Below are 16,074 nucleotides of genomic sequence, written 5' to 3'. Positions count from 1 at the left end.
TGGAAGAAGAGGAGGAGGAAGCTGAGTAGGAGGAGGAGGAGACAGGAGGCAAAGAATGTTGCCCTGCGATCCTTGGCGGCGGAAGGACGTGCGCCAAACAGCTCTCCGCCTGGGGCCCAGCCGCCACTACATTTACCCAGTGTGCAGTTAGGGAGATATAGCGTCCCTGGCCGTGCTTACTGGTCCACGTATCTGTGGTTAGGTGGACCTTGCCACAGATGGCGTTGCGCAGTGCACACTTGATTTTATCGGACACTTGGTTGTGCAGGGAAGGCACGGCTCTCTTGGAGAAGTAGTGCCGGCTGGGAACAACATACTGTGGGACAGCAAGCGACATGAGCTGTTTGAAGCTGTCTGTGTCCACCAGCCTAAATGACAGCATTTCATAGGCCAGTAGTTTAGAAATGCTGCATTCAGGGCCAGGGATCGAGGGTGGCTAGGTGGGAATTTACGCTTTCTCTCAAATGTTTGTGAGATGGAGAGCTGAACGCTGCCGTGTGACATGGTTGAGATGCTTGGTGACGCAGGTGGTGGTGTTGGTGGTACATCCCATGTTTGCTGGGCGGCAAGTGCCAACGTCCCTCCAGAGGCGGAGGAAGAGGCTGAGGCGGCGGCAGCAGCAGAAGAGGTAGCAGGGGGAGCCTGAGTGACTTCCTTGTTTTTAAGGTGTTTACTCCACAGCAGTTCATGCTTTGCATGCAGGTGCCTGGTCATGCAGGTTGTGCTAAGGTTCAGAACGTTAAGTCTGTCGTCAGCACATTGTTTGAAGAAGTGCCATGCCAGGGAACTCCTTGAAGCTGCCTTTGGGGTGCTCGGTCCCAGATGGCGGCGGTCAGTAGCAGGCGGAGTCTCTTGGCGGCGGGTGTTCTGATTTTGCCCACTGCTCCCTCTTTGTTTTTTGCTACGCTGTTGGCTCGGTCTCACCACTGCCTCTTCCTCCGAACTGTGAAAGTCAGTGGCACGACCTTCATTCCATGTAGGGTCTAGGACCTCATCGTCCCCTGCATCGTCTTCCACCCAGTCTTGATCCCTGACCTCCTGTTCAGTCTGCACACTGCAGAAAGACGCAGCAGTTGGCACCTGTGTTTCGTCATCATCAGAGACGTGCTGAGGTGGTATTCCCATGTCCTCATCATCAGGAAAAATAAGTGGTTGTGCGTTAGTGCATTCTATCTCTTCCACCCCTGGGGAAGGTCTAGGTGGATGCCCTTGGGAAACCCTGGCAGCAGAGTCTTCAAACAGCATAAGAGACTGCTGCATAACTTGAGGCTCAGACAGTTTCCCTGATATGCATGGGGGTGATGTGACAGACCGATGGGCTTGGTTTTCATGCGCCATCTGTGCGCTTTCTGCAGAAGACTGGGTGGGAGATAATGTGAACGTGCTGGATCCACTGTCGGCCACCCAATTGACTAATGCCTGTACCTGCTCAGGCCTTACCATCCTTAGAACGGCATTGGGCCCCACCAAATATCGCTGTAAATTCTGCTGGCTACTGGGACCTGAGGTAGTTGGTTCACTAGGACGTGTGGCTGTGGCAGAACTGCCACGTCCTCTCCTAGCACCAGAGGGTCCACTAACACCACCACAACCATGTCCACGTCCGCGTCTGCTTCCCTTATAAGATGTTTTCCTCATTGTTCCCGTTCACCACAATTTTGAGAATGGCAAATTTGGGAATAGTTTTTCAACCCAGAACAAAAACTGTGCTTTTAAGGTCACTACAAATAACTTGACCAGCTAAAACAGTACAGATTTGGTTGAATAGAAATGTGAGGCCTGTTTTTTTTTTGCGCTGTGTGACAGGTATAGGTTTAATCACAGAATTAGACTTGTATCTGCACGGTAGCGTGTGTGTTAAGTTTTTCTGAATGACACTATCAGCACCTTGAATCTAAGATATCCTTTTTGGGATAGATTTCAAGTAGGCCTGATATAGCAGAAACTACTTATTTTGAGAATGGCAAATTTGGGAATAGTTTTTCAACCCAGAACAAAAACTGTGCTTTTACGGTCACTAAAAATAACTTGACCAGCTAAAACAGTACTGATTTGGTTGAATAGAAATGTCAGGTCTATTTTTTAGGCGCTGGGTGACAGGCTCAACTTGCCCCTGATGTAGTATATGGCCAAAAAATAACCACACTATTGATGGTTAAATGCACTTGGGTGACACAGTCTCAGCCTGCACCAGATGTAGTATATGGCCAAAAAATAACCAGACTGTTGATGGTTAAATGCACTTCGGTGACATAGGCTCAGCCTGCAGCTGATGTAGGATATAGCAAAAAATAACCACACTATTGATGGTTAAATACACTTGGTGATAGCTTGTGCTGGCGCACCACAAGCCACAAAATGGCCGCCGATCACCCCAGAAAAAAGTGATATAAAAACGCTCTGGGCAGCCTAAAAAAAGTGAGCAATTCGATATTAGCACTTCAATGATCCACAGCTGGAGATCGATCACAGAATGAAGTCTTTTGGAGGAGTTAATCTGCCTAATCTCGCCCTAACGTCGCAGCAGCAACCTCTCCCTATGCTTGAATCAGCAGAGTGACGTGCAGCGCTACGTGACCCAAGCTTATATAGAGGCTGGGTCACATGCTGCACTGGCCAATCACAGCCATGCCAATAGTAGGCAAGGCTGTGATGGCCTCTTGGGGCAAGTAGTATGACGCTTGTTGATTGGCTGCTTTGCAGCCTTTTAAAAAGCGCCAAGAAAGCTCCGAACCCGAACCCGGACTTTTACGAAAATGTTCGGGTTCGGGTCCGTGTCACGGACACCCCAAAATTCGGTACGAACCCGAACTATACAGTTCGGGTTCGCTCATCCCTACTAATAAGCCCTTTTTTCCCACAAGCCAAAAAATGCTTTAGAACATATATCTACACCATAAAAGGGCAAATAAGACGTAGGAATTAGTGATGGACAAACAGTGGCCGGGACATTTTGCGAATGCAAGTTTGCAATCAAATGTTCGCGAACCGCTCGTTCGTGGTGGGCCCCATTAACTTTAATGGCAGGCGAACCTGAAAATCCATCAGGTCATATTTTCAGCCACCAAATACTTACTAGAAGTGCTCAAATAGTCCCACAACACAGACAGTGATATACCACAGGAGGATCATTGGCAAAAATTCCCACAAAAAATATGCATTTTAATCAGGGGCCATTTTTATGCATCTTAAAGGGAAACTCTCAAAAATGTACCGTGCTGGAGCCTAGAAAATTTTTATTTAGCCCCCAAAAATTAGGCATTCACCTGACAGAAAAAAACATGTGATGATGTGGCTAGAGGTACATTAGGCGGTCACTGGATACCAATTTTACTTTCGGCCAGTAGAGATGGCCTTGCGGTTCGCCCGGCGGTTGTTTTACGGCAAACTTTGCTCGTTCGCGAACAGGGCGAACATATGGCGATATTCGTGCCCACCGTATTCTTTTACATTGTGAAGAACTTTGACCCTTGACACATTCATCAGGTGGTACAGGACAGCCAATTGAGACATTTCAGCACACGGACATACCTCCTACCTTATAAATAAACCTGATCTGGCCACCATTTTACATTCAGTCTTCTGCCAGTGTAGGGAGAGGTTGCTGTGTGCAGTAGGGACAGACTGTTAGGGACACCAAATGCTAGCTTATAGGGCCACAAAAGTCATTTTAAGGACTGGTATAGGTGTGCTATCGATAGGTGTGACTTACTGAGGGGTGTAATATACTTATAATATACTTTCTAACATAGAAAGTATATTATAGTGCATTTGTATTGTGCAGCAGCTGTGTGCGGTTCTGCTGCGATACTGCAGCCACACAGAGTGACAAACATTATTGGAACAAATAATTTCTACTGGTGGGATTTACCAGTTGCCCCCCCCCCAAAAAAAATGATTAAAGCAGGGGTGTTATATACCAATAATATACTTTCTATATAGTGCATTTAGGTAGTGCAGCATTTGTCTACGGACTGGTATAGGTGTGCTATGGATAGGTGTGACTTACTGAGGGGTGTAATATACTTATAATATACTTTCTAACATAGAAAGTATATTATAGTGCATTTGTATTGTGCAGCAGTTGTGTGCGGTTCTGCTGCAATACTGAAGCCACACAGAGTGACAAACATTATTGGAACAAATAATTTCTACTGGTGTGATTTACCAGTTGCCCCCCAAAAAAATTGATTGAAGAAGGGGAGTGACATACCTTCTTCCACAAATACTGCTCTTCTATAGGGACTTTTATCACAGGGTCATTTTGAAAGTGGCAGGAAGAGGAAGAGGCAGGCCATTCCGCAGGGGTGGTAGGGGTCAGGCAGGTGCACCAAGCCGGAGCCTAAGTGGGAAGTTGCAGAAGGTGTGTGTGATTACGTCAAAGGACGCACCAGAGATCGTTGAGTGGCTCACTCAGCTTTCCGCTTCTGCACCCTCCTCATCCTCTCTATCTGCACCCTCTTCAATCTCTGCTGTGTGCACCCCCAAAGAAACTACCACCACCACCATATCCCCTCCACTCGAGTCACAGGAATTATTTTCCCATCCATTACAAGACCATACCGATGCGCAGCCATTCTTGGCATTGGATCAGGAAGAGGAGGTATCAGCGGTAGCCACCCAGCAGTCTGACGACAGTACCCAGATCAGCCCAAGGAGAGTGGTCCCCACTGTTGCTGCCTACTCTGAGATCTCTAATGTCAGTGGTGGTGAAAGTGACGATAATGACGTGTCGATGGACGTCACGTGGGTGCCCACAAGAGAGAAAGAAGAGGGGAGTTCAGAGAGAGACGGAGCAGCAGATAGGGAGGAGAAAGAGTAGAAGCAGGCAGAACTTACAGTGCACAGGAGGCAAAAAGCAGACTGGTAATGTATCTGGAACGAGCCATCCCCATGCACGGTCACATCTGGCGCTTCCAGGATGTTGGCACATGGCTCCGCAGTGTGGGCTTTTTTTTTAACATGTCCGCTGCTGACAATAGTGTTGCCATCTGCAGCCTGTGCTGTCAACGCATAAGTCGCGGTAAGCCCAACACTCACCTAGAGACGACCGCCTTAAGAAGGCACCTGGCCTCCCATCACTGAGCCCAGTGGAAGCAACACCATCAGAACCCACAAAGCCACACTCCCGGTGCTCCATATCCTGCCTCTTCTACTTTTCCTTCTCCTCTCTCCTCCCAGTTGTCCTCCACTCCACTTTCCAACGTGCCTTCATCGCGTTCATCTGGTATGCTTCCTTGCACTAAATGTTAAATGGAAGGTCCCCGGAAGGAAATATTTCTCCCAGAAGGGCATCCCAGAACTATTCTGGAGCGTGATAGTAAGATGAGCGAGTACAAGCGCACGTTGGTAGACGCGCTACTGAGAGCATTCCCAAATGTCACAGGGGAACAAGTGGAAGCCCAAGGCGAAGGCAGAGGAGGAGCAAGAGGTCGCCAACGCAGCTGTGTCACGGCCAGCTCCTTGGAGGGCAGGGTTAGCATGGCAGAGATGTAGAAAAGTTTTGTCACCACGCCACAGCTAACTGCACCACCACCTGATACGGAACGTGTTAGCAGGAGGCAACATTTAACTAACATGGTGGAACAGTACCTGTGCACACCCCTCCACGTACTGACTGATGGTTCGGCCCCATTCAACTTTTGGGTCTCCAAATTGTAAACGTGGCCAGAGCTAGCCTTTTATGCCTTGGAGGTGCTGGCCTGCCCGGCGGCCAGCATTTTGTCTGAACGTGTATTCAGCAAGGCAGGGGGCGTCATTACAGACAAACGCAGCCGCCTGTCTACAGCCAATGTGGACAAGCTGACGTTCATATAAATGATCCAGGCATGGATCCCACAGGACCTGTCCATCCCTTGTGCAGATTAGACATTAACGACCTACCCTTAACCATATATTATTGTACTCCAGGGCACTTCCTCATTCAATCCTATTTTTATTTTCATTTTACCATTATATTGCGGGGCAACCCAAAGTTGAATGAACCTCTCCGCTGTCTGGGTGCCCGGGGCCTAAAAATATCTGACAGTGGCCTGTTCCAGTGGTGAGTGACATGAAGCCTGATTCTCTGCTATGACATGAAGACTGGTTCTCTGCTGAGTCGCTGACATGAAGCCTGAATCTCTGTTATGGGACCTCTCTCCTCTGTCTGGGTGCCGGGGCCTAAATTATATGACAATGGACTGTTCCAATGTTGGGTGACGTGAAGCATGATTCTCTGCTATGACATGAAGACTGATTCTCTGCTGACATGAAGCCAGATTCTCTGCTATGGGACCTCTCTCCTCTGCCTGGGTGCCTGGGCCTAAATATGTGACAATGGACTGTTCCAGTGGTGGGTGACGTGTAGCCTGATTCTCTGCTATGACATGAAGACTGATTCTCTGCTGACATGAAGCCAGATTCTATGTTATGGGACCTCTCTCCTCTGTCTGGGTGCCGGGGCCTAAATTATTTGACAATGGACTGTTCCAATGTTGGGTGACGTGAAGCATGATTCTCTGCTATGACATGAAGACTGATTCTCTGCTGACATGAAGCCTGAATCTCTGCTATGGGACCTCTCTCCTCTGCCTGGGTGCCTGGGCCTAAATATCTGACAATGGACTGTTCCAATGGTGGGTGACGTGAAGCATGATTCTCTGCTATGACATGAAGACTGATTCTCTGCTGACATGAAGACAGATTCTCTGCTATGGGACCTCTCTCCTCTGCCTGGGTGCCTGGGCCTAAATATCTGACAATGGACTGTTCCAGTGGTGGGTGACGTAAAGCCTGATTCTCTGCTATGACATGAAGACTGATTCTCTGCTGACATGAAGCCTGAATCTCTGTTATGGGACCTCTCTCCTCTGTCTGGGTGCCGGGGCCTAAATTATATGACAATGGACTATTCCAATATTGGGTGACGTGAAGCATGATTCTCTGCTATGACATGAAGACTGATTCTCTGCTGACATGAAGACAGATTCTATGTTATGGGACCTCTCTCCTCTGCCTGGGTGCCGGGGCCTAAATATCTGACAATGGACTGTTCCAGTTTTGGGTGACGTGAAGCCTGATTCTCTGCTATGACATGAAGACTGATTCTCTGCTGACATGAAGCCTTATTCTCTGCTATGGGACCTCTCTCCAATTGATATTGGTTAATTTTTATTTATTTTATTTTTATTTTTATTCATTTCCCTATCCACATTTGTTTGCAGGGGATTTAACTACATTTTGCTGCCTTTTGCAGCCCTCTAGCCCTTTCCTGGGCTGTTTTACAGCCTTTTTAGTGCCGAAAAGTTTGGGTCCCCATTGACTTCAATGGGGTTCGGGTTTGGGACGAAGTTCGGGTCGGGTTCGGATCCCGAACCCGAACATTTCCGGGAAGTTCGGCCGAACTTCTCGAACCCGAACATCCAGGTGTTCGCTCAACTCTAGTGAACAATCCTTCAGGAGAAGAATAAAATGTTTGTTCAACCAATTGTTCTTCTGTTAGATACGATTCAGGTATTAGGCCAATAATTACATTCTGAAACCCAAACGTATAATAATCTGAATCTAATGCCATACCAATGATAGTGTCTTTAGACAAATGGACTTCATTTGGCATACCATTATTCACAATTATTTGGGTTTTAAAGGTTTGTAAATTCTCCATAGGGGTATGATTTACTGAAATACCTAATTGTTGCATTCTGTTTGATAGGCATATCAATGCATCACATTTCTTTAATTTTTGGCCTTTTGACACCTGAATGGATAACAGGAAATTACTAGTACCTGGAGGGATTATTATATCTCATGGCACTAATACATTGACTGCATAAGGCAGTGTCTGGGATGACTTGAGTGCTTCATGTTCATCCATAAAACCATCAGGATTCCCTTTTAATCTTGTCCACAATGTAGAATTCACTATATCCACATGGATGGCAAAACGATGTAAAATATCGTTGCCAATGTACATGGGATATCTGGGTTCATCAAGCACCAGGAATAAATGAGTAGCCGATTTTCCTGCAATAGAAATGGTTAATATACATTTTGCAATTATATTATGATTATCATGATCATTATCCAAGTCATGTATCCAATTATCCTGTGGATTTGGATATCGAATCACTTTAGAATGTGCCACTTGATTTAGTAGATCCCTACTAATATAACTATTTTCATGGCGCAAATCTAATTTAGCCCTCTTAGTTCTTCCTAAGTCATTCACCTGTACTGGGAAGAACATCTCATCATCCACCTTTTCCATTCCCACTAGGAATTGTTCGTGACCATTAAACTCAGTAGGGTCAGTAGTTTCTGGGTGTAGGTGGATTGTAAGAACATCCCCTTCCAAACAGACATCTTTTACTCGTTCAGGAGACACACATATGGTGTTATCTTCCTGTTCACCTATAGTGGAATTTTGAGTGGTTTGCAGGAAAGAGACATCAGGGACTTTGCTATTTCGGAAATGTACCTCAATGGAATCCGGCCTTTCCTCTATCACATGACAGTTACGCCTATTGTGATAGGATTGTGATTGTGCATAATTAATGGGCATCCTCACTTGAGACCATATCACCTTATTAACAAAATCAATAACTGGGCTTAATCTTTTCAGGAAATTGATGCCAATAATTAATCTATCAATGGGCATATCCACAATCAATGTAGGATGGCTAATTACTTTGTTTCCTACTTTAAAATCCAGCCAAGCTTTACCTAAAACCTTGAGGGCATTGCCTGAGACACTTACCAGGTTAGCATTAAAACCTTTTAACTTATACCTATTAGAAGATACATCCTGCAATTGTTGGAAGTACTTTAAAGATAATAAAGTTGCTTGGCTACCTGTATCTATCAAGGCTATTATTGGTGGGAAATTATCAAATAATTCAACTTTCATATAATATCTATTTTCTATTTCCTGTATGGAACAAAGATATTTGGAATGATTATTGAAATTGTTTTCCTGCTTAGCATTTATACTTGTCCTCGACTCCTCCTCCTCCTCCCTTTTATTAGCAGGATCGTATACCTTCATCTGTGCAGCTGAAGACTTTGTGTGCTGTAAGACAGAACAAACAGGTTTCCCCTCCCCCTTGCCGTGTGGCTTTGTAAGGGTTAAATTCCTTTTATGGGGAAAGACAATTACATTAGATTGCTCCATCTCAGATACATTTAAGTCATCAACCTCTGCAACATTTGACATACTTACCTGCTTCTCCTCCTTTATATTTGGGGAGGACTCTCTACAGGAGGGGTTACCCCTAAAAAATGATTTTTAGGGTTAGCAGTGATGGTTTTAGACAATTCCTCCATCCGTTGCATCAACATACCAAACTGATTTTGGATTTGATCCATTCGATCATATAGGTTACATCTCTTTCTCCCATAATCTTTGGGAGATTGATTTTGGGACCGATATGATTGTGACCTCCCAGAACCATCTGACTCAGAACCACTTTGAGCCCTTTCTGGCCTACGCTGATATCCCCTATAATAATTATTTTGATATCTTTGAAAAGGAGGGAACCGTCTATTTCTAAACTCCTTCTGGTGGTTAGGGTTCTTTTCAGCAACATTTGGACCCTTATTCCCATCTGGCCTAGGCTGAATTTTATTTGGCTGGGAAGGTCTAGGAGTTTTCAACACTTCAGCATAACTCCTTTTAGGGCTCTCAAATTTTCCCTTATCTCTTTTTTTCTGAGTTTCTGCTATTTCCTCACTCGCTCTTTTAAATTTCCTATCAGGAGACTCATCGCTATTTTGTATTGCAGCATACAGAGTTGTACTCTCAGTGAGTAACCAATCCAGAGTCTTTCTAGGATGGTAATCCCTGGCCAAAATAAATTTTATTTTATTGGGCAAAGCATCATAAAATAACTGGATGAATTCACTACTTTCAAAATTGGGATCTTTTTCGGACAAACTATAGGCATTTTTGAGGACTGACAAAAAATCCCTGGGACTTTGATTAGGTCTACATTTCAGGGTAAATAAGGCCCTACTTGCAGCAGTAGTGGACTTATAGGGACCAAATTCAGTTTTTATTTCTGCGACCACATCTGACCAAGAATCCCTACCCATATCTCTAAGGGAATTAAAGAAATACCGGTGTTTTGGTTCGAATACCCAGGTAATAAATTCAAGTTTCTGTATGTCCTGTTCTAAATGTAAAGTTTTCATGGCCTCCTCATATATTTCCAAATGACTTATTATGGAGGGTGATCCCTTTTTAGCAAATTGACCCACAGTTTCCTTGAGAAACTTGATCACTTTAGTAGAGTCTATCATTAGTTGATAATCTCTCTGTACTAAACTTTTAGAGAACCTAGGAGGTGAAATCGGTTTTAATTTAGGAAGAGAATGTTCTCTCAGAGACATTAGCTCTTCTCCATTAAAGGGGTTGTCATATTTACTTTCTGCATCTGATTCCCCCCTGGAATATTTTACCTTCACTCTAATAGAATCCTTAGGCTGTCTGAATTGTAATGGGTCAAGATCCCTGTTATCTAACTCTGTTTGTAAATCTCTATTGTCCTTATACAACTTTTTACATTCCTCATCTAGATCCACCATAGACAATAGACATTTAGACAATTCATTAGTAGCATGACTTAATTTCCATTCCAGAGTTCTTATTACCTCTTGCTGTTGATTGTCTCTGTCATTATATTCTGATAATTTAGCAGACCATTGTGTTAATTCACCAGAAACCGTGGCCGCCTTAATTTCCATTTCAGATAGGTCTTTTTGAAATTTATCAATTTCATATGCCTGCTCAACATTTTAATATTTTGCTTTTTCTAATTGCTTTGCTATTTCAACAACTAACTATACAAATTCAGGCCAAGATTGAAGTGGCCTGTTCCAGTGGTGGGTGACATGAAGCCTGATTCTCTGCTATGACATGAAGACTGGTTCTCTGCTGAGTCGCTGACATGAAGCCTGAATCTCTGTTATGGGACCTCTCTCCTCTGCCTGGGTGCCTGGGCCTAAATTATATGACAATGGACTGTTCCAATGTTGGGTGACGTGAAGCATGATTCTCTGCTATGACATGAAGACTGATTCTCTGCTGACATGAAGTCAGATTCTCTGCTATGGGACCTCTCTCCTCTGCCAGGGTGCCTGGGCCTAAATATGTGACAATGGACTGTTCCAGTGGTGGGTGACGTGAAGCCTGATTCTCTGCTATGACATGAAGACTGATTCTCTGCTGACATGAAGCCAGATTCTATGTTATGGGACCTCTCTCCTCTGTCTGGGTGCCGGGGCCTAAATTATATGACAATGGACTGTTCCAATGTTGGGTGACGTGAAGCATGATTCTCTGCTATGACATGAAGACTGATTCTCTGCTGACATGAAGCCTGAATCTCTGCTATGGGACCTCTCTCCTCTGCCTGGGTGCCTGGGCCTAAATATCTGACAATGGACTGTTCCAGTGGTGGGTGACGTGAAGCCTGATTCTCTGCTATGACATGAAGACTGATTCTCAGTTACCGACTGATTCCCAGTTACAGACAAAATATATATGTAATTTATTAATACAATTTATAGTGCAAAATAATATATAATAAAATTGGTGTTAATAAAATTCAATCAATGATATGCAAAATAGGGAGAAAGTCAAGAATAATTGAGAATATATATCTACACAATTCACATGCCTTCTTATACTGATACCCCTCAATTATATTTTAGATCAATTTAATACTTGATTTCTCTCAGCCGACAAATGTCTGATTAAACCCAAATCTGGTTTATCTTTTATCTATACAGATATTTATATATATATATAATCAACCGTACCGGTCTAGAACTGAATTCAATTCCTTGGAGATAATACCGTGTTTTCACCAGTATATTTTCAATCTCCCTGTATTGGATTAATTTTTAGGATGATGCTGCAGGTACATCCTAATCTTATTCCAAAACAGATACTATACACAAGGTATGGTTAATTGAATATATATATATATATATATATATATATATATATATATATATATATATGTATTATATTAATTAATTATCCTATAAAATATAGGTAAGGTTATACTATACCAAAATGTCAGCTAGCAGAAATCAGTTTCAATGGTTCTAAGATGGCTGCCTCCAATGACTGAAAAGGTGGTCAGGGCTGGATCTGGTCTTCTCCCTTTTGATGGTTTCCTGATGATCGTCCCTTGATGGTAGTTAGAGAGCGAGAGATCCTTTCTGTCAGCCCATAACATCTTTTTATCCTCTCTTAGAAAGGGCTTGGCCAAGTTTTATCATTAACTAATGACCTCACTTTATAATTAATAGAACCTCCCTCTAGGGAAAATACACCCTAGATCTTTATGTTACCCTAACACTAGATGGCACTAGTACTCCATACAAAAATCGAGGCACTTATTATTTCTCTTATTTATTTACTAGCATTACATTTTAACTAAGGTTTCAGACACAACCTTGAGGAGATCTTGAATAGACAATGACTTTTGTATTTAGTCAAACACCTCGCATATCCCTTAATCTTTTGACCAGACCTAATTAAATCAAGATACACATGACCATACTCAAGTCATTGTTCTGGGGAAAAGACAGGGTTTGTTTATGATCACCTGTGTCCACATTTCTCCATTCAAGAAACCTTCAGGAAAGAAATCATTCATTTGTCCTTTACTTTGAGAGAAATTCAAAAAATGACAGAGGAATCTGTACCTCATTTCTAACCTTAAAACTGAATATATCTATAAGGACCACACTCTTATACACTCACCTAAAGAATTATTAGGAACACCATACTAATACGGTGTTGGACCCCCTTTTGCCTTCAGAACTGCCTTAATTCTACATGGCATTGATTCAACAAGGTGATGATAGCATTCTTTAGAAATGTTGGCCCATATTGATAGGATAGCATCTTGCAGTTGATGGAGATTTGAGGGATGTACATCCAGGGCACGAAGCTCCCATTCCACCACATCCCAAAGATGCTCTATTGGGTTGAGATCTGGTGACTGTGGGGCCATTTTAGTACGGTGAACTCATTGTCATGTTCAAGAAACCAATTTGAAATGATTCGAGCTTTGTGACATGGTGCATTATCCTGCTGGAAGTAACCATTAGAGGATGGATACATGTTCTCATTCTGTTTACGCCAAATTCAGACTCTACCATTTGAATGTCTCAACAGATATCGAGACTCATCAGACCAGGCAACATTTTTCCAGTCTTCAACAGTCCAATTTTGGTGAGCTCGTGCAAATTGTAGCCTCTTTTTCACATTTGTAGTGGAGATGAGTGGTACCCGGTGGGGTCTTCTGCTGTTGTAGCACATCAGCCTCAAGGTTGTGCGTGTTGTGGCTTCACAAATGCTTTGCTGCATACCTCGGTTGTAACGAGTGGTTATTTCAGTCAACGTTGCTCTTCTATCTGCTTGAATCAGTCGGCCCATTCTCCTCTGACCTCTAGCATCCACAAGGCCTTTTTACCCACAGGACTGCCGCATACTGGATGTTTTTCCCTTTTCACACCATTCTTTGTAAACCCTAGAAATGGTTGTGCGTGAAAATCCCAGTAACTCAGCAGATTGTGAAATACTCAGACCTGCCCGTCTGGCACCAACAACCATGCCACGCTCAAAATTGCTTAAATCACCTTTCTTTCCCATTCTGACATTCATTTTGGAGTTCAGGAGATTGTGTTGACCAGGACCACCCCCCTAAATTCATTGAAGCAACTGCCATGTGATTGGTTGACTAGATAATTGCATTAATGAGAAATAGAACAGGTGTTCCTAATAATTCTTTAGGTGAGTGTATATACAGTACAACACACGTATTTAAATTGATGATATAAAAATCAATCTACTCATACATTGCTTAATATAAAAACCCCAAAGAAAGATTAGAGTCTTTCTATTCACTGAAAATCATCAAAACTCAGCACCTGTCTAATACATTGTCTTATCTAGGCAATTACTTTTCATTAGACCTTGGGACGTCTCCTTCTCACAAAAACAGACTTGGGTAAACACTTTGGTACAGATTGTTAATCTTAGGTTATTAATTCTGAGTTAAAATCTTGAACTCACCCTGCACTTTTAAAATAAGACAAAATGGTTGTCTTTTAGGCTCATGTCCATACATCTTATATAGGCCTTATACTTATGGACTTTATTTATACCGAATAGTTCTGACAAACACCGAAATCGAACCCGAACTTTTACGAAAATGTTTGGGTTCGGGTCCGGGTACAAAAAACCCTAAAGCTCGGTACGATCCCGAACTTTACAGTTCTGGTTCGCTCAACCCTAGGGCAGACCCATCATTCAGTATGTGTAAGCGTATGCACACATACTGTTCCACCATGTTGCTGAAATGTTGCCTCCTGCTAATACGTTCTGTATCAGCTGGTGGTGCTGGTTGTTGTGGCGTGCTGACAAAGCTTTTCCACATTTTGGCCATTATTATTATTATTTATTATTAAAGTCCCATTCATTTAATAGCGCTGTAAATATGAGAAGAGGCATACATATATAATACAGACGATTGCACTAATCATAAACAAGACGAGTTACAAACTGGAACAGAAGGAGAGAGGGCCCTGCCTGTGAGGGCTTACAATCTACATGGTATGGGAGAAGGACACAGTAGGTGCGGGTGATGTTGGTCATGGCGGTATAGAGGCAGGAGAGTCACTGGTTGTAGGCTTGTCTGAAGAGGTGGGTTTTCAGGTTTCTTTTGAAGGTGCTGGCTGTGCCCCAGCTGAGTTGGCGACTTCTTCCTCCTCCTCTGCCTTCATCTTGTGCTTCCACTGAGCCCCTGCTGTCAGGTGGGAATGCCATCAGCAGCACATCTACCAGCGTGCGCTTGTACTCGCGCATCTTCCGATCACGCTCCAGTGATGGGATTAAGGATGGCACTGCTCGCACAGTCTCTCCAGTATCTGCAAGGTGGAGTTCCACCTTGTGGGCACCTCGCATATGAGGCGGTGAGCGGGAAGGCCGAAGTTCCGCTACTTGCCTGATTTGCAAGGGGTGAGGTGAAAGTCAGATGCCCATGGGCTGCAGGTGCCAACTCTGATCTTTCAGCAGGGGATTGGGTGGGAGACAATGTGAAGGAACTGGAGGCACTGTCAGCCACCCAATCTACTACCGCCTATATTTGTTCTGGCCTCACCATTTGTACACCGGTATTCGGGCCTACAAAATAACGCTGAACGTTCTGTCGCCTACGTGCACCTAAGGAAGGTGTTTTACTTGTGCGTGTAGCTGGCACAGATCGACCACGTCCTCTCCCTGCAACAGGAGCTCCACCAGCAGCACCACGACCTGGGCCACGTCCATTATTTGATGCTTTCCTCATCCTTTGAGGTCACCCACCAAACTTAACTTTATTAATTTCCCTGTCACAGATGCAATGCAGGTGTACCTCACACAAAAAAATGGGTATATGTCACCCACCGAACTAACAGACAGATTAACTATTATATATTTTTTTGTCTGGGGTACAAATCCCGAAACCCTCAAAAAAATCGCTATAGGTCACCCACAGAATTAACAGCCAGATTAATTATTATATTTCTGTGTCAGGGGTACAAAGCCGGTGTATTGCACCCACAAACAAATCACTATAGGTCCCCCCGAGTTCGGTCACAAGGTTTTTTACAGTAATAATTTATTCAAAAAGTTATTACACAAAGCCTCGCGAGACTTCGCGAAGTAATAACTTGGCTCATTGGAGCCAATACATTCTAATACTGTACGGAGCTCCCAGTATTACAACAAAGTTTAATGCTAATTGACTTCGGATGAAGCCTGCGAAGTCAATTCGCTCATCCCTACTTCCAATATCACATGTCTGTAAGTGGTAAAAGTATGTGAACCTTTACTTTCAGTATCTGGTGTGAACTCTTTGTGCATCAGTTACTACAAATAAATATTTCTCATAAGAAGATTCCTGTTTCCAAATGAAAATGTACACAGGAAGTTTGTCAACTAAATGCAATGTTCTGTCATCTGCTCTATTCATATCTCATATACATAATCTTGTAGATATAAAAGAAATGTTCTTCTGCAACGCCCGTACTATGGCT

The 16,074-nt window shown here is 43.5% G+C and overlaps 1 long non-coding RNA gene across 1 annotated transcript in view; it reads right to left on the bottom strand.

The window, feature by feature from the left end:
• Nucleotides 1-14,180, bottom strand: part of LOC120997041 — a 20,062-nt gene extending 5,882 nt beyond the window's left edge. The window contains exon 1 of the long non-coding RNA XR_005778051.1: nucleotides 14,079-14,180. This is a non-coding gene — a long non-coding RNA (uncharacterized LOC120997041). The remainder of the gene's footprint in view (nucleotides 1-14,078) is intronic.
• Between the last annotated feature and the right edge of the window lie 1,894 nt (nucleotides 14,181-16,074).

This window comes from Bufo bufo, chromosome 4 (assembly GCF_905171765.1).
Source record: "Bufo bufo chromosome 4, aBufBuf1.1, whole genome shotgun sequence".
NCBI classification, from domain to species: Eukaryota; Metazoa; Chordata; class Amphibia; order Anura; family Bufonidae; genus Bufo; species Bufo bufo.
The sequence above is the reverse complement of the archived record's forward strand: the minus strand, read 5'-3'. Positions and strand labels throughout refer to the sequence as shown.